The following is a 5523-nucleotide window of genomic DNA, read 5'->3' as shown; positions in this document are numbered from 1 at the left end:
TTTAAAGTATGTCGTGAGGTATTGCTTTAACCTAATGACACTGGAGGTGATGGGTTTGCCACGTTGGCCCCATCGAAAACATATTTCCTTTACATCTCTCTCACTGATTTTGCAGTTCATTCAACCCTGTTACTGAAATAGATGAACTGACGACTAAAGACAAAATAAGAACGACACAAAGATAGAATAAGAAGTTAATAGAAAGATTAAATAATAATAAATTCAAGATCGATAAGTTGCATTGAACGATGAAAAGACCATACATTAACAAATTATATTTGATCGAATTCGATCATATTTTAAAAGTTATTTCGAAGGGATAGAAAGAAAATATAAATAAGTTGTACTTAGGAGTGAGAGAGAGGACTTTGTCGAGGGTTCACGTAGCTGAATCGGAACTTGAATTCTAATTTTATTCAGGACCAATGCACTTTGATTTTGTCCCTGGAATCTTTTTTGAAAGGCCTAAACAACGCTCGAGATGCCATCTGGATGCGATACGAATATCCAATTTGTCTATTTTTGCCACTGTCTTTGGGACTCGCGTGTAGATTAAGCGCAGGTCGGACTTGTTTAAATTGATCCTTCGCCCCCTTAAAAAGAGGTCTAATAAATTCTAGCAGAGATAAGTGTGACATCTTTCCTTAAGGAAAATTTAAATAATCAGAAATTTATTGAGAATATGTATTAATAAAGGGATAATGTAATTGATTTATTTATTTTACACTTTAAAGATCGACATAACTGAACACATAGGCTATCGTCCGATCACGGGCTTATCAAAGATATTGGAATATATAGTAAATGCGAGGAAGGAAAAACGATATTTGTACTTTCAATAGCGTTCATTATGGTTTTTAGATGTTGAAACTTGACACTGGCTAATGGGTATGAACGAATCCACTATAAAAGGTTTAAGCATTATTCGTGGACAGCAAGCTTTCCACAATTTTCTTTTTCAAGACAGACTGGTATATGAACTGCCCAAGTTGAGCCACCAGAGGTCATATAAACGGTGCCTCATATAACCTCACGGTGCCGGTGTTTTTGAAAATAAGACATTTGTAAGTATGTCAGGTTGAAATGCAGGGCCGCTGGATTCGAACCCGGGACCTTCACCTTACAATGATGAGCTCCGTGTCAACGCCTAAACCGTTGCGGCCACCGACGCCCCCTTTTGGCCAATTGTTTAACATTTACTATCTACTATACTATCGGGCTATTGGCAGCCATGTATGCAATTGATACCGCTCGTTTTTGCTTTTGCAAACCTTCGCAACTCTGTTACAAGCCATCTGACACAACTCTACCCAGTAAATCGTTACTAAAAATCGACTGCGAAAAACTTACATACAGCGTAGATTTAATATTTGGTAATGCCTGTCCTGTCCCGGGAGGAGCAGGTAAAATTAAAAAAAAAAGAGCGGTTCCAAGTGCTGGATAAAGCTTCTAGCTGCATAAAGAATTGTAAATAAAAGTATTAAAAACCATTTCTACGAAACTGCTGGAAACGATGAAATTTTCTTCTGATCCCCTAATTTCTCCTGTTAACATTAAAATACCGCAAGGAAGGATAATACCCAAATAAATGCAGGATGTTTTGGACCTAAGTAGGTGTGATTTGTGAATTTTACGTTGCCTGTAAATATAATAATAAGACGATGACAGTTTTTATCCACAATACTTTTTTTTATGGTTTATTTGGTGTTGATGCAGAATACGATTCATTCATCCATTGTGACCAAATCAGGTCTATTGGGGAACTATAGCTTATTGCCATACTTTGGAAAGTGAGCTATCTGAGCACGTTCCTTGGTGCCTTTTCGTGATCTACTTGGTTTCTCGTGGCAAAGCCGGCATGTTTCTCTCTCAGCCTTGCCTTTTAAGATGATACGAGGGCAATGGCCGGTGTAGAGGCCTAGAATTTTTCTCAAATCCTGCCTTCTGAGAAAGAGGAGTTCTTTCGACTTCCGTTTTGAGATGTTTATAGATCTCTTAGCTTGCCTCTTATCTGGAGTATTTGTCCAGTGAGTTTTTCTTTCTCAACTCGTTTTTCCAGTTCCAACTATAACACACACTGAGTACTTAGTTGTGGTTCTGGTCCCATGGGTGAGAGGGTTGCTCCTTTTTTGGACATATGGTCAGCCCTTTCCTTTCCTTCTATGCCTTCGTGACTGGGAACCCATTTCAAGGTAATCTTGTTTTGCTTTCCCAGAGTCATTAGGCAGTTTAGGCACTTCCAGACAAGTTTGGAGTTGAAAGCATACGCATACGCACCCCCTTTATGGCTGCCCGGCTCTGAGAGTATGTATATCTTAAAGAATCCGGCGAACAAACAACACTAGCATACTCTAGATGACTGCTCACCAATGTGCACTCTTGTATGGACTTCAGCTTGGAAAATCGTTGGGGTTAGTCCAAGGGGCTTCGCATGGGTGTAATTCGGCCCTTTTACCTCTTCGCCTACTCCCTGTTCCATCTTAGATCCATCCGTTTATATTAAGGCCCCTTCTAGCTATCAACAATACAGAGCAAATAAAAATTACAATAAGTAATAATAATGGAAAAAAATCTATGAACGCAATCAAAGTGTAAAATTATGCAAAAGAACGATGTAAGCTTTAAAACTATGGACATTTACGCTATTTGATCAAATATTGCCAATTTCAAGTTGAAACAAATTCACTCCTATCTTAATAGATTTCTCTCTATAATTAATATAATCATTTTATGCATTACAATTTTACTGTATGATTAGTGTGATGGGAACATACCAAAAGAAAATTCCAGGGAGGCTGGTTCTTTGGTCATTGGTTCGTTCACCCGTGACTTTTCTTACCTCACGTAGGTCGCCAAAAGCAATGAGGAGTGGAATCACGACTTCCAATAATGCTTATTGTTTATTGAAAAAAAAAAAAAAAAAAAAGACAGCAAACAAAAAAGTATATATATATATATAAGAAAAACGGAGACCTCTTAAAAGTAAAAGGGAGTTCGTGATGCGGGAAAGTGAACGACAAAGTCAGGGCCGAAAGTGCCTTTCGTCTGGGCGAGGAACCGACCAGAGGAACGGGAGTGCAATTTGGGTGCCTACAGTTTACCGAGGCTTGGAAAGTTTTTCCTCTTTTGTTAAGTGACACCTTTTTTTTTACCGGGCCGACGAAACGAGCAACGGAAAGATGTGACAACTGTAAACGTGCTGCGGTCAAAGAAAGGTCCTTTCTACAGCCTTGACCCAAACCAAGGATAGTCATTGTCGAGTAATTGAGAAGCCTGAATATCACAAAGGCCACAAAAAAGCTTTTATAATGGACATAAACAATGGCCAAACCGAAGTATTACGGATGGACCTGACTATCACGGCTTATTAGTCTATAATACGATCGGAAGATGAGTCCGTTCAGAAATACTAATCATTTGTATCGATGTAATCTTAACTATTTTTAAACTGTCAATCGACTTGCTAATAAAATTGTTCAAAAATAGTTGAAATTTGAAACAACATTTTCAGAATACCTTCAACAAAAGTCTAAACAACCCTATATATTAATAATTAATAATAATAATAATGACCTTAGCCGTTAAAACGCCCTTAAAAATTATTAATAATAATAATAATACGTGAATGAAGGAGAAAAATGTAAGAACTTGAAACAACATTCTTTTAAAAACAATAATGGTTATCTTTTGGGTTAGGATAAGCTAAAACCGCAGGCTTGGGGCAGGGGCAGTTGAAACCCGAAAGGACGAGGAAGGAAGGATTCAACGTTGTCGAAGGCAAATTTAAAAAAAATTGTAAATGGCAAGGAGATAGTATGTCCCTGACCACTTTCATTATTTTTTGAATTTTAATCCACTTATTTTATGGATCAGGTCCCGATTTTTCTTTTCTTTAATTAAATTGTTTGTGTTATTTGTTCACACCCGTGAGTGACACGAGTTGCTGGGTGTAAAGGGAATCCGCGCAAAGATCGTAATAAAGTAAAGTAAAAAAAAAAATAATAAAAAAATAAAAATAAAATAAATAAATAAATAATAAAAATTGAAATCAAATAGTAAAAACATCAAGTATTTATTTTTGTATATAAATGATAGAAGAACTATCATTTAAAGTAGTTAAATATACCTGTACTGCCACGAATGTCCGCAATGTTTTAAAAGTGGGGTCGGTTCAGAGTTTAGCCCAGTAATTAGTTCAACTCTAGACATAGAACTGCGACCAAGGTCCAGGATATGAATTATTTTTAAAATTATGCAATTTGCTAAGAACACATCCTCTTTGACGGTAGAGTTACATAGAGAACACTGGGCAGAAGGCCCTTCCATCCGGGGGTGTAATTTAGATAACTTAGCTCACAAGTCATTTTAACAACCCACCGCAAATCTCCTAGATCCAGATGCTGATTAGAATGAGACGTTAAATGGTAGTGGGAACTATATGATCGAGATCCCTAAGCATAAACCGAGTTGATGTCAGAGCAAGCCTCACTGACTCCTGCCGATGACTGATGTGATATGTTATGTGATGTGGCATATTTAGAAACGATAGTATGCCAGTGGAAGAAGCAGAACGTGTTGTGTTTTCAATAACTTCAAGAGCAGTAATTTTTTAGTACATTCTTAAAATGAAGCCAGTAGATACTTACCATCAATAGGTCCTTGGTTGTCTCTAAATACAATGTCTAGCCTGTAGTTTAGGTGGAAAGGCCAAATATTTTTTGATTAAAAATGTCTGAAATTTCTGTACTGTTGATTTGTTGATATCCCCAAATGTGGCATGCATAGAACAGCACAGGCCTAGAGACAGCGTTAAGTAGTAGAGTGGCTTACAGTAGAATGTAATTTAACAAGCCAGCCCAAATTATGTTCAATCCCATCCTAGCTGTACACAACGCTATACTATCGATAAATTCTAAGCTAATATTTAATTTTGAAATAATTAAACTCACTTTGTCTTCATTATAGAGTGAAATCCCTACTATATTGCTGGTCGTTTCTGTTAAACTTTAACATCGCAGTAATCGTGAATAATGAGGTTTATCGCTTATCGGGTATTTTTCTAAAGATAATAACTTTTTACAATCGAGCCATCAATTATTAAGGATTTAAAAAGAAATTGATATGGTGAATACTGGTGACAAAATACAAGCAATAGCTTTTTCACATGGTTAATTCTGTCTTTAAAAAAACCTTTAATAAATCTATATTTACATCAGATTCAAAATTATATATTAATAGTTATAGACCTTTTTCTTTAATTTTTCTTTTAATTTCAGCTAACCGTGATGAATTTCTGTCTGGTAGATCTATTGAAAAAGCTTTGTTTGCTGTGGTTAATCTTATTACAAAAACAAAATTCATAAAGGTAACTATGTTTTTGGGATCTTCCAAGACATAAAGGCGTCTATTGATCAGTTTGTCATTGGCTTTACCCCCGAAGTGTTTTCACTCCCCTATACGCTGACCATAGGGTTTATACCTCTGGGGGTCCTCACTTACCCCATTATGCAGCTGGGTCACTAG

At 36.6% G+C, this 5523-nt stretch overlaps 1 long non-coding RNA gene across 1 annotated transcript; it reads right to left on the bottom strand.

Moving 5' to 3' along the window:
* Window positions 1–1155: 1155 nt before the first annotated feature.
* LOC112127635 lies at window positions 1156–5171 on the bottom strand. Its single transcript, XR_002910658.1, has 3 exons — window positions 4950–5171; window positions 4647–4882; window positions 1156–2515 (listed from the first exon to the last, which is right to left on the bottom strand). It is a non-coding gene; the product is annotated as an uncharacterized LOC112127635 (long non-coding RNA).
* Between the last annotated feature and the right edge of the window lie 352 nt (window positions 5172–5523).

Source organism: Cimex lectularius, unplaced genomic scaffold (genome assembly GCF_000648675.2).
Source record: "Cimex lectularius strain Harlan isolate CLEC.00 unplaced genomic scaffold, Clec_2.1 scaffold349, whole genome shotgun sequence".
Lineage (NCBI taxonomy): Eukaryota > Metazoa > Arthropoda > Insecta > Hemiptera > Cimicidae > Cimex > Cimex lectularius.
Note: the sequence above shows the minus strand (reverse complement) of the source record. Positions and strands in the feature narration are given on the sequence as shown.